Source organism: Glycine soja, chromosome 15 (genome assembly GCF_004193775.1).
Source record: "Glycine soja cultivar W05 chromosome 15, ASM419377v2, whole genome shotgun sequence".
Lineage (NCBI taxonomy): Eukaryota > Viridiplantae > Streptophyta > Magnoliopsida > Fabales > Fabaceae > Glycine > Glycine soja.
Window position 1 is genome coordinate 30,135,257 of NC_041016.1, and position 13,996 is coordinate 30,149,252.

Consider the following 13,996-nt stretch of genomic DNA (forward strand, 5'->3'; position numbering starts at 1 on the left):
CCTAACCTCTCGGCGAGTGCCGTCGAAGGCACGAACCACCATTGAACTCGGCTTTAAGTGGGAAGCATTGAATGGTAATTTCTCCAAAGTGCTCTTAGGCATCACGTTTAAACTGGAACCATTATCGATGAGCACCTTGGCTACGATATGGTCCATACACTTGACTGATACGTGTAAAGCCTTATTATGCCCTCTCCCCTCGGCAGGGATTTCTTCTTCGGCGAAGGCAAGATAGTTGTTGGCAGTGATATTGTTGACCAGCCCTCGGAAACCTTCTACCGAGATATCTTGGGCCACATGGGCCTCGTTCAGAACTTTTACTAGCAGAGCCCGATAAGGCTCAGAGCTCATAAGTAACTCCAACAGCGAGACCCTGGCCGGGGTTTTGTTGAGCTGTTCGATAACCTTGAATTCGCTCTGCTGAATTATCTGGAGGAACTCGCTGGCTTCCTCTAGCGACACCTCCTTTTTACCATCCTTTTTCTCCGGGGGGCCCTTTGCCGGAATATCTTTATTCGAAGCGTGGGGTGCTTCGCCATCTTGTTCCTCCACCACTTTTCCTTTTCCCTTGAGGTCCGCGGGTTGGACTGGTAGGTCCGGAGGCGCGAACACACGACCACTACGGGTCACACCACTCAGTCCCGTGATATTTGTTACTTTAGCTGACAACAAGCTGACGTCAGTGGCTTCTTCTTCCTTCTCCCTTGGAGGTGTATATCTCCACGGGACTGCGTGGCTATTTTGGTACGGGAAAGGAACAGGTTTGGCTACTAAGGGGTGTCCGGGCTTTTGCGAAGCTGCGCTTTTAGTGAAGTATATCACCAAGGGTTTGGGCTTCGCAACACTGCTCCCCTCCGTGGACTGCATGCATATATGATGCTCTTCTTTTCCTTCACTGCCGACTTCCAGTCGACCTTGATCTATCATCCGCTGTAACAATTCCTCTACTCCCAAACACGTCTCCATGTCATGCAGCTCGCTAGAATGCAGCAAACAGGAGTCTTCCTTACACCCACTATGGGGAATCACACCTCCCTTTTGTAGGGCCTCAAAGATAAACCTCTTAGGGGTTGCCACATCCCTTAAAGGTTTAGACCTGTGCGGCCTATCGGACTCAACGGCGTTAACCGCTCCCCCTCCATGATTGGCGAGCGGGTTGGTTCTCACATTGGGCCGATCCTCTTGGAAAGTCAGCCATCCAGCATCCATTAAATGTTGGACCTTGTATTTAAGGGCCAAGCATTTTTCAACGGAATGCCCCGGGACACCCCCATGGTACTTGCAAGTTGCGTTAGGGTCATACCACTTCGGGAAAGGGGGTTCGAGGACCCTTCCGGGAGTTACCACGACCAAATGATTGGCGATGAGGGATGGCAAAAGGTCTTCGTACGTCATTGGGAGTGGGGTGAATTCCGGAAATGGCCTCGGAGGGAAATTCCTTGTCGTGTTGGAATTACCGGCCGGGCGAGTCGTGTTCGGAGTTGGAACTTGGGGAGCTTCCCTCTGGGTGAGTGCCTTAGGCTGCACGGGTGTTGAACTAGAGGCGTTCCCGGTATGAGCCGAGAAGCTCGGGTGATGTTGCGCGTACTGATGGGTACCATGAGGCGTTTGCTGGGGTTTGACCCACGCGGGTGTTGAAGAGACGGCATGGGCATCTCCTTCCTTCCTTTTTGCCCCTGTTGCCCTGATTCTTTTGGCATTCACATTTGTGGAGGAAACGTAATCAAAATTTCCTCTTTTCAATCCTACCTCAATTCTTTCCCCGGCAAATACTAGATCCGCAAAGCTGGACGGCATGTAACCTACTAGCTTCTCATAGTAGAACACTGGCAGAGTGTCTACCATCATGGTGATCATCTCTCTCTCAACCATGGGAGGAGCTACTTGTGTCGCCAAATCCCTCCACCGCTGCGCATATTCTTTAAAGGTTTCACCCTCTTTCTTGAACATATTCTGCAGTTGAGTGCGGTCGGGAGCCATATCAGAATTGTACTGATACTGCCTTAGGAAGGCAGTAATCAGATCCTTCCAAGTACGGATACGGGAAGCTTCCAAATTAGTGTACCACACTACCGCGGCTCCGGCCAAGCTATCTTGAAAGAAGTGTATTAATAGCTTTTCATCCTTAGAATGGGCGCCCATCTTACGGCAGTACATCTTGAGATGGTTTTTCGGACAAGTTGTCCCTTTATACTTGTCGAAGTCCGACACTTTGAACTTCGGGGGAATAACAACATCGGGTACTAAGCAAAGATCTGTCATGTCTGCGAACGGATAGCCCCCAAATCCTTCCACGGCCCTCAATCTTTCCTCAAGGAGATCGAGCTTCCTCCTTTCTTCAGTTGCTGGGGGCGGTCCTTCCGTGGACAAAACTATTGGTGGCGCCGCGATGTTGGGTTGAGGCAACGTGCCTGGTGCCGGCCCTTCGGGGATCGGGGGATAGAACTCGACATCCCTTCGAGCATAGTCTTGAGTGTCTTTATGGACTTTGTCGGGCTGTTGAGGAGGCTCTCTTTCAAGGACGGGAGAAGCAATGTGGCCCGCATCTTCTTGCAAGACGGGTGGTGAGTAGTTGGGCGGCAATCCATAAGGGTAAGCCGCTCGGTTGTATCCCAGGTGATGGCTGCCATCGTGCCCCAGTGTGTCCCTTCCCCGTCCTACTATGTTTGAGGGAGGATGGTGCGCAGTTGCCAAGAGAGTCGGGTCTGCTTCGGCAGCCGAACTGACAGCGGCAGCGGTGGCCGCGTTCTTCTCCATGAGCTGCCTCATACCTAACATGGCCTCCATCATGGAGGCCATTTGTTCTTTCAGAGCTGACATGTCGGCTTTCATCTGTTCCTGCGTCTCCTCTTGATCACCCATCGTTCTAGATTTGGATCTGGTGCGATAGGGATGCCTTGTGGCGCGTTTAGTTATGGTGTTTTTCCCTAAAAAACCAAACGTGAGGAGTGGGTAAAGAAAAAATGCATGCTAGAGATGAAATGTAGGAGTGATTTGATTTGCACAAGCTTTTTGGAGTAGAAACATGGGACCAACTCATTTTATTTCAAAAAGAAAGTCGTATCTAGTCAAGGTTTGAGAGACCATACAAGTTTCCTAACGATTTCTAATTATATGGGCCATTAAGTCTATCATATGCTGACAATAGCCGAGAAGCCCATGATCTCTTCGAGGGCGGACTAGGTGTCTGCCATCGCCTTGGCCTTGGCTAACAAGCGGGGAAGTTCTTGACTCCCGTTCAAGGTAAGAGCAAACCGATCCATCCACATGGTTGCCTCTTGGTGTAAAGAGTCGATCACCCTTCCTCTAGCCTCTTTTTCCGCGTATACTTGAGCATACTCGTCCGCGATTCTATGCTCGTGGGCCGTGGCTAGACCTAACTGTTCTTGGTACTTGGCGATGATAGCTAGCATGTTGGTCTCCGTCTCGCATAAACGCTGAGACAAGCTTCTTTTGGACCTTGAACAAGCAACTAACTCCTCTTTCAGAACCATGCTATGTGCTCACGACTGGTCCCTCTCTTCCCTTCGCAGCTTGAGTTCACTATTGCTACCCCATAGAGCTCCGCGAAATTTATTCCGGCCATACTCTTCCTTGCGAGCCCTCTTGGTCTCTTGTTCAAGGGCTCTTGCGGTAATTGTATTCTCTTCCCGTAACCCGGCGCACTCCTTCCGAATGTGTGTTGCGGCAAACTTGAACTTCTCCTTGGCAAGTTTCGCCTTTCCTAACTCGCTTTTGAGAGCTTGGACTTCTTCGTCCTCTTCCGGTGCTTCAAAACTCTCTTCGCTGACGACTTTTAACTTGGCGAGCCAATCTAAACCTCGTATATGAACTTTCAGCCATTCATGGTAGCCACCAATGATGCCATTACGAATGCCTCTAAGTTCTTGATCTTTCCTTAACGGGGTTTCCCATGCCTTATGGATTCTTTGTATAGTCTTGGAATTTTGTGCGCCGAAATCCCTCACAAGGAAAGGAGACATGCTTTCTTCCGTCGGTGCTCCCCTCATGGGGTACCCTAGTTGTCTTATAGCGAGCGCGGGATTGTAGTTAATACAACCCCTCGTTCCTACCAGCGGAATGTTTGGGTATCCTCCACATGAGAAAAGGACTCCTTCTTTTCCTTCCTTCCATCGGGGGAACCAACTGATTGTTCTACCTCCTATCCCGGCCAAAAGCTGGTCCCAATCTATTCTCCTCTTTTCAGTACACGAGCGATGGCTCAGGAGCGGACATGGATGTCTTGTGTCTTGTTAGAACAAGTGCGAAACCAACCAAACACAGAGGGCGGGCAAGCAACAGATGATCCGTGCGCTACTCTTTTCGCACCTTCGGTCAAATGTGTCAAATAGATCTGCCAAGACAGCTACCACCGGACTTTCCTTGCTATGGTGGTAGGCAAGGAAAGCGTCGATTGCTGCTAGGTCCACCAAACCATCCACGTTTGGAAAGAGGACGACCCCAAAAATTAGCAAAGCTAACACATCCATAAATGGGACCCAATCTCCTTGATTGGCCATACCCCTCGCCTTGTCTTCTAGGTACCCCCGTGGTAGGCCCGCTATGCCGTTCCGAATCTGTTTTATGCGGTCCAAACCTCTTGCTGAATCCTTGACCACAGTTGCAATTCTGCTCAAAGAGGGGAGACACCCGGATGAAAGATATGGTTTTCTTCCCCCGAGAGGACATCCTAGAATTTCCTCAAATTCTTCAATGGTTGGTACTAATTGGAAGTCTCCGAATGTGAAGCATCTCAAAGGCTGGTCGTAGTATTGGGTGAGTGATGCAATGGCTTCTATGGATACCTCTGCTAAGGTCAACTCTAAGATCTTTCCGTAAGTCTTGCGGGAAGCTTGCATTTGGAGAGGTTCCATCAACCGCCCTAATTCCTTGATGCTGGTGGTATCTAAGCTTTTAACCTTGACTTGGTAGAACCTCTTGCCGGTTTGATTTGTTCCCATGCTTGCTAAAGTGAGACAAAAGCTGGTGCAAATCAAAACTCCGATATCTCATGGGTGGAATGGATGAATGCATGAAGGAATGCATATAACACAGATGCAATCTAGGAATGCGGGGGTCCGGGGAATTCGTCCCCTTCTTAGACACAATGCCTAGGGGTAGCAAAGTGCCCCAACGTACGTTTTTAAGAAGGCGACACGGACCCTCCGTTGGTTTGTTTAGAGAAGGGATCAAGACAGAACCCATATGTGATGCCTATGTAAAAGACACAATGCGGGAATGTACACAGTATGACAATATGCACTGAACATAAGCAAAAGGGTATATGATACTTATGCATGGCAGTGTGAAAAATGGCACGCAGCGTGTTTGCTCGTGCCCCTATTTAAGGGACCTATAAGGGAGAGAACTAACTAGGCATTTAGTGATAACCCCCAAGGTAGTCATATCTCTTTTGATAGTTTCTAGAGGTATCATTCTCTTCGAAAAACATATTGCAGCAGTAGGGACTACTAGCAACAATAAGTTTTCAAAGAAAAAAGCTCTAGATGAGGGTTCACTGTAATCAAGCAAGTCGGAGACCTAGCATGACCACAGATTCACCTCCGCTCCTTATGTTCCCATGAACCCAGGTATAGGGCCCTTTTTCACTCACAGTGTGTGCAAATAGTGTTGGTGTTTGTGTGCATCAAATGAATAAATATTTACCCCATGCATACATTTTAAAACGCACTAAAAGCAACAAAGAGTTTATATACATAAGAACATAATGAAGGGAAACCAACAAAGGGATAAGTCACGGTAAAACATTGCACAAGATTAAATGGCCTAACTCTCTAAAAACAGTCCCCAGTGGAGTCGCCAACTGTCGCAACCTACCCTTCGGCGGGAGGGCGACGCGAGACTCGCAGGATGCGTGTTCCACGAAAGGAATACGCGCGGAGTCGCCACCAACGTTTATTTGAGGAAAACGTCGGAAAAGACGCGATCTACGAACTTTTAAGTGAAAGGTTCGGGAGTTGTATTTACGCACGAGGAAGGTATTAGCACCCCACACGTCCGTCCCAAGGGACGGCAGCCTTTAATCGAATGTGCAAACATGACTTTGATTTTTACGTTCCCTTTTATGTCCTTATATCCTTTATACCCTTTTTATATTTTTCCTTTTTTGTGGTCGACAAGGGTGTTTCCCTTTTCTCCTACGTATTCCTCAATTTGCGATGAGGAAATCAGACCTACGTAGTTCTTTCTTATCAAGTGATTCTTTTTTACTTAAGAGGTGATCATTTTAAGGCGTTGGACCTTGAAAATGATCCATTTTACTTAGTGAGAAATTGAAATGACAAACTTCAAAAGCCTATTTTTATGGACGAGCTTGACTAGGCGAGTTGATTTTAGCCTTAGTTTCACTTTAGTTATTAATCAATTCGATTAAGAATGAGAAATCCCAAAGAGAAAACGTCCGATTGATTTTCCGCTTTATTTTGCTAAAAGATATTTTTTTTTATTATTATATTATTTTTTACCTCTTTTTTGATTTCCAACGTGGTTACGGCACGACCGAATGGTCGGAATTTATTTTAACCGAAGTTAACGGATAATACAATTCAAACGTTCGGTGGAAATTGATTTTTATTTTTAAGTTAAGCGAGAATTGACTTAAGTAAAATGGCTTAAGCACGTCAACAGGGGGTATAAAAAGTAAACAAAACGAGAATAAAAATGCACGAAACACAATGTGGACCACTACGGGTACATAGAATGAATCGAAAAGCTTGGTTCGAGGTACTTACCCGTTGAAGATCAAAGAACGATGAAGAACGAATGAAGAACGTCGAAGAACGGTCGAAAACCTTCGCGAAATTCCTCACGGAAAACGTTACGGAAACATTTCGAAAGCGCCTCGGCTTAGATTTTCTTCACGGAAACAATTTTTCCAAGCAAATTCGAAAGAGAGAGAAGTGCCTAAGGGGCTTAACCCTTTTCTTCTTCACTTCCTCCCCTATTTATAGCAAAATGGGGGAGGTGCTTGCCGCCCAGCTCGCCCAGGCGAGCTTAGCTCGCCCAGGCGAGCCAGGTTGCTTCCTCCAGAAGCAACAGCCTTCTGGAGGAATATTCTGGAGGGCCCAAGTGGGCCTGGGTGCTATTTGCACCCCCATTTTTACTAAGTACACCCCCCTCTGCTTTTTTTTTGTGATTCTTTTTTCGTAAAGTTACGGAAACTTACGAATTTCGTAACGATACTTGTTTTCTTTCCATAATGTTACGGAACCTTGCGGATTACATAATCATCCCCTTTTTGACTTACGGAATGTTACGGAACCTCACTTAATTATGCAACGATGCTTCCATTTAATTTCCGGTGTGTCACGGAAACTTACGGATTGTGCATCAATATTTTTTGGTTTTCCGGCATGTCCTGGAATTTCACAAATTGCCTAATGATGGGTGCCAAGCACCTCACAAGGACCAAAGAAAGGTCGCATGTCATCAAGCAAAGGTCCCCGGACGAAATTAGGGTATGACAATCTCCCTGTTTGAAATTTCTGCCTGTCCATTGGTCTGGGGGTGGTATGGTGTGGATACCCTGTGTACCACCCCGTACTTTTTAAGCAGGGCATGCATTGTTCTGTTGCAAAAATGGGTTCCTTGATCACTAACAATTGCTTTAGGTACTCCAAACCTGCAAAATAGATTAGACCTGACAAAATCTGCAACAACCTTAGCATCATTAGTTCTAGTGGGCTTGGCTTCCACCCATTTTGAAACATAGTCAACTGCAAGGAGAATTTAAACATAACCAAAAGAGACAGGAAAAAGGCCCATGAAATCTATACCCCAGACATCAAACACCTCACAGAATAGCATAGGTTGTTGAGGCATTTGTTGTCGCCATGTAAGTGTATTTCCTGCTCTCTGACATTGCTCACAAGTGCTGCAGATCTTCCACGCATCTTTAAAGATGGTGGGCCAATAAAAACCACAATCAAGCACTTTGCGAGTTGTCCTTTGAACACCCAGATGACCTCCCAGTGCGGAAGAATGACAGAACTGCAGGACTGAGTCAGTCTCATGATCTGGAATGCATCGTCTAATGACCTGATCACTGCACAATTTCCACAAGTAGGGGTCATCCCAAACAAAATGCTTAGCATCACTTTTAATTTTATCTTTTTGGGCCTTAGAAGCTAAGGGAGGAAAAACAGAAGCAACCAAATAATTGACAATGTTAGCAAACCAGGGAGTAGAAAGAGAGTCAGAAATACTATACAGTATATACAAATGATCATCTGGGAAATCATCCCGAATGGGTGAATTCGCATCCGATACACGTTCGATCCGACTCAAATGATCAACAACTAAATTTTGTGCTCCGCTCCTATCACGGATCTCCAAGTCAAACTCTTGAAGCCAGAGCATCCATCGGATCAACCTAGGCTTAGAATCAGCCATCTTCAACAAGTACTTTAGAGCTGCATGGTCAGTATAAACAATGATGCGGGTACCAAGCAAATAAGATTGAAATTTTTCAAGAGCAAAAACTATGGCTAGAAGCTCCTTCTCAGTATTCGCTTTGGCAGCATCTAAAGTCCTAGAAGCATAATATATCACCCTGGGCAATTTATCAATTTTTTGAGCAAGGACAGCCCCCAATTCATAATTTGATGCATCACACATAAGCTCAAAAGGGGCTGTCCAATCGGGTGCCTGGATGATGGGGGTGGTAGTCAGCGCTCTTTTGAGGCAATCAAAAGCCTCTTTGCATCTGTCATTAAAGTCAAACTCCACCTCCTTTTGCAACAAGTTGGACAGTGGAAGGGCTACTTTGCTAAAATCCCTTATAAAGCGCCTGTAGAATCCTGCATGACCAAGAAAAGATCGCACCTCTCGCACACAAGAGGGGTAAGGCAATTGTGAAATAATAGAAATTTTTGCAGGATCTACTTCAATACCCTTATTGGAAATAATGTGGCCTAAAACTATACCTTGCTCAACCATAAAATGACATTTTTCAAAATTTAGAACAAGGTTAGTTTCAATGCATCTATTCAAAACTTTTTCCAAACTATCCAGACAACCATCAAAAGAGGATCCATACACAGTGAAATCATCCATGAACACCTCTATGCAATTTTCTAAGAAGTCACTGAAAATACTAATCATGCACCGCTGGAAGGTACCAGGGGAATTGCACAGGCCGAAAGGCATCCTCCTATAGGCAAAAGTGCCGAAGGGGCAGGTGAATGTGGTATTTTCCTGATCCTCATGAGCAATAGTAATTTGCATATAACCAGAAAAACCATCAAGGAAACAGTAGTGAGATTGACCTACCAGGCGCTCAAGCATCTGGTCAATGAATGGCAGGGGAAAATGATCCTTTTTGGTAACTTGGTTCAGCCTCCTATAGTCAATGCAGACTCTCCAACTATTCTGCACCCGAGTAGGAATCAGCTCCTCCTTCTCATTTTTTATCACTGTGAGGCCGGTCTTCTTCGGGACTACCTGGACGGGACTCACCCATTGGCTGTCGGAGATAGGATAAATGATTCCAGCTTGCAAAAGCTTGGTTATCTCCTTCTTCACTACATCAAGAATCACCGGGTTGAGTCTTCTCTGTGGCTGTCTTACTGGTTTAGCTCCATCCTCTAAATTTATTTGATGCATACATGTGGATGGGCTAATACTAGGAATGTCCGCCAGGGTCCAGCCTATAGCCTTCTTATGCTTCTTGAGAACAGACAACAACTTCTCCTCTTGCTCATCAGTAAGGGAGGCAGATATAATCACTGGTAAACTTTTGCTATCATCCAAGTAAGCGTATTTTAAATTTGATGGCAGAGGCTTCAATTCTGGTGTGGTTGGCTGGGTAGTGGTAGAAGGAGATGGTTTCTCTGCCTGTACCTCATAAAGAAAGTCAGAGGTATGTGTACTTCCTGAAACATGGTTAGTCCTATCTGACTCTATAAAATCAATCTCAAGAGGTAAAACACCACCACCAGACATGCAATCAATATCACTTTCAGATTCACTTTCAGCATCAAATTCAGACATATGATCAAGTACAATTTCAGACTCAATGCATGAAGAGTGAGAGGTATGCAGATTAGAGTAAAGATCAGTCATGTATTCATCAACAACATGGTCAATTATTTCAGCACGAAATACAGAAAGATCTTCAGATGGGTATTTCATAGCATCCAGAATATTAAAATGAACAGTTATATCACCAAACTCCATGGATAGTGTGCCTGCATAAACATCTATCTTAGTTCTAGCAGTTTTCATAAAGGGTCTGCCTAGAATGATGGGAACTGATCCTTGAGAAAATCCATCTTCCATATTCAAAATATAAAAATCAACAGGGAAAATTAGTTCACCAACTCTAACTAAGACATCTTCTATGAAACCAACAGGGTAGGCAACACTTCTATTAGCTAAATGAATTACCACATCAGTTGACTGCAAAGGACCTAGAGATAGAGAATTAAAAATAGACAGAGGCATAACACTAACAGAAGCTCCTAAATCTAGCATGGCATTGTCAAACTTACTATTCCCTATAATACAAGGTATGCTGAATGTACCTGGATCTTTACATTTTTCAGGAATTTGAGGAACAAATTTACTAATCAGTGCAGAGACATTTCTGCCCATGCTAATTCGTTCACTTCCTTTAAGCTTCCTCTTATTAGTGCACAGCTCCTTCAAGAATTTGGCATATCTTGGAATTTGCTTTATTGCAGCCAGAAGAGGTATGTTTACCTCTATTTTTCTGAATGTTTCCAAGATCTCTTTCTCTGCCTCTTCCATTTTTTTGTTGGAAACTGCTCTTGGAGGGAATGGAAGAGGAGGAATGTGTTGCTTCTGCAAATCAGAATTACCAGTGGAAGATTCACCTGCACAGAAATTGTTAGGTAAATTTTTGTCGTTACCTTTTCCTGGAGTAGAGTGAAGTTTGGCAAGTTCATTTGCAGATGAGGAAGGTGTTACGGGTTGAGGTCCTTGACACTGCTTTCCCGACCTCAATGAAATGGCACTAACATTTTTGGGATTTTGGACAGCTTGGGAAGGCAGCTTGTCAGAATTCTGGGACTGTTTTTGATTCAATTGTGTAGCCAATTGTCCCATCTGATTGGTTAAGCTCTGAATGAAGGCTCTGGTCTCTTGTTGAAACTGCATGTTCTGCATAGTCATTTGCCTCACAAGTTCTTCGAGAGAAGGTTGTGGAGGAGCCTCAACTGTTGGTTGTTCTGGGGCTGTTGTTGTTGTTGGATTGGTGGAGGAATGTATGGTCTGCTTGGGCCAGCAGCATTTTGGAAGGAAGGAGCAGGCTGCTGTTGTTGTTGCTGAGGGCTAGACCATCTGAGATTAGGGTGATTCCTCCATCCAGGGTTGTATCTGTTGCTGGAGAGGTCATAATTGTTCTGCTGTGGTTGATTTTGCTGCTGAGGTTGAGGAGGTCTATTGTAAATATTAGCAGCATAAGCTTCAGGCTGCTCAATTGCTCCAGGTTGCCGCATGGAAGGGCAAAGGTCTGTATGGTGGTCAGCAAAGGAGCACAAACCACAGACCCTTGCAACAGGTACAGATTTCTGGTTCAAGGCCAGCTGGGTTACCAAGTTAACCAATGCATCCAGTTTGCCTTCAAGCTTCTTAGTTTCAGATGATGCAACTGAGTTTGTAGCTACCTCATGCACTCCTCTAATGACAATAGCATCATTTCTGGCGCTAAACTGTTGGGAGTTGGAAGCCATCTTCTCAATTAAATTCCAGGCTTTAGCAGGAGTCATGTCTCCAAGGGCTCCACCATTGGCAGCATCTATCATACTTCTCTCCATATTACTGAGTCCTTCATAAAAATATTAGAGAATCAGCTGCTTTGAAATCTGATGGTGAGGGCAACTGGCACATAGTTTTTTAAATCTCTCCCAGTATTCATACAGGCTCTCTCCACTGAGTTGTCTAATACCTGAGATATCCTTCCTGATGGCTGTGGTCCTGGAAGCATGGAAATTTTTTTCTAAGAATACTCTCTTCAGGTCATCCCAGCTCGTGATGGACCTTGGAGCAAGGTAATACAACCAGTCCTTTGCCACTCCCTCTAAAGAATGAGGAAAAGCCTTCAGAAATATATGATCCTCTTGGACATCTGGGGGTTTCATGGTGGAGCAGACAATATGAAATTCCTTCAAATATTTGTGCGGGTCTTCACCTGCAAGGCCATGAAACTTTGGAAGCAAATGAATCCGTCCAGTTTTAAGAACATATGGGATATCCTCATCAGGGTATTGGATGCACAAGCTTTCGTAGGTGAAATCAGGTGCAGCCATTTCCCTTAGAGTCCTCTCACGGGGTGGAGGTTGTGCCATGTTCTCAGAATGTTCAAAATCAGAATTCTTAAAATCAGAATACTCAAAATTGTAATACTCAAAATCAGGATGGTCAAAATCACCAATAACAAAATGCACAGATTCACCAGTAATGGAATGCTCAGGATGATCAAAAGGTATAAAATGATGCCTAACTAATCTATGAAATGTCCTATCTATCACAAGATCAAAGGGTTGTAAGTCAAATGGATTGCCTCTAGTCATACACTACATTCAGCATGCACAACTAGTTGCCTTGTCATGTAAATAAAGGTGTAGGTTTGAACTACAGCTACCCTCAAATGATATCCAAATGACTTGAAATTTTGTGAGAAACCTTATAAAATGATGAGAAGATAGCACAAAAAATTTCAGGCAAAAATTCAAAGTCTAACTATGGAAGCTAAAAATGGTAGGTTAAGAAAAATAAGTGAATAAAACTTGAAAAATAAAAACCTTTTGACAGAATCACTATTTTTGGACTATAGAGACCCCAGCTGCCAGCTGCCACGACGTAGGAAATTTTTTTCTACCCCAAATACATATATAATTATTGCGATTCTGATAACCGGAGCAAAAGTTATGGCCATTTGAAGTTTCGACAAACACAAAATTTGCTACTTTTTTGGAACTTTCAAATCTGACCTAACTAAAGGCTCTAGCTATTTTTCCCACAAAATATAGATTAAAAGAAGTTACCACAAAAAAAAATTCAGCCAAAAATAACAACTCTAGCTACTAAAACAAAAAATCTCAAATAATTCAGCATGGGTGGTCGCTAAAATCCGTCTCTACTTGATTTCTACTACTCCTCTGTTTTGCCGCAACCAAAAGTGGTCGCTAAGTCCGTCGCAAAACACTATTCACAGCAAAACACCCAAAACTGAAATAGGGGAAGCGCTTAATAGGAAAACTGAAACAGAACACACACTAAACAAAATACCAGGACACTAAACAACACTAACACAATACTAACAATTAAACATAAAACACGAAGGAATTAAACACACAACACTAGCTAGCTATTATGAACCTTTGGACACTGCTCCCCGGCAACGGCGCCAAATTTGATTGAGGCCATACCCGAATCAAATAAACATGATAATGCAGTAACTAGGAAGTGATCCTAGGTCGTTTCCCAATGAGCAATGATAAACCAAATGTTCATAATATACTCGCAGTAACAGTAACGATTGGGGGGGGGGTTGTTTGTTTTGTGATTTAAGGAGCAGAACAAGTAAACTGGAATATGAAACTAATAATATTAAAAATTGGGTTGTTTCCTCTGATTCAGAAGCCATTCTCTTATCCTGGGTTATGGAGAATTCGTCCCTAACAGTAACCACTTAATCCAACCCTATTTCAATTTACTAAGCGAAAATCAACCTAGGGTTATCAATACGTGATTAGGCACCACATACACCAGTTAGCCCTTCGTCCATTAAGCATGAACACAAGTTAGGCTCAGAGGCAATTAATCGAACACGAAGCGTGCACTGATTAATGTTCACGAATTTGGGTTAACTGGTGAAGGGAAAACTGCCAGGGAACCACATTATAAACGAAACCTCAAAGAGAGTTGGGCTTCTTCCTCAGAAGGAAACAACACCAGAATGATTAGCCTTCCATAGATTCAAACAGAAAACGTAAATGAAACATGAAGGAGA

At 44.2% G+C, this 13,996-nt stretch overlaps 1 non-coding gene across 1 annotated transcript; it reads left to right on the forward strand.

The window, feature by feature from the left end:
* The first annotated feature begins 11,844 nt into the window (after nt 1-11,844).
* On the forward strand, nt 11,845-11,951 carry LOC114388834. Its single transcript, XR_003661624.1, has one exon. It is a non-coding gene; the product is annotated as a small nucleolar RNA R71 (small nucleolar RNA).
* Nucleotides 11,952-13,996: the final 2,045 nt, after the last annotated feature.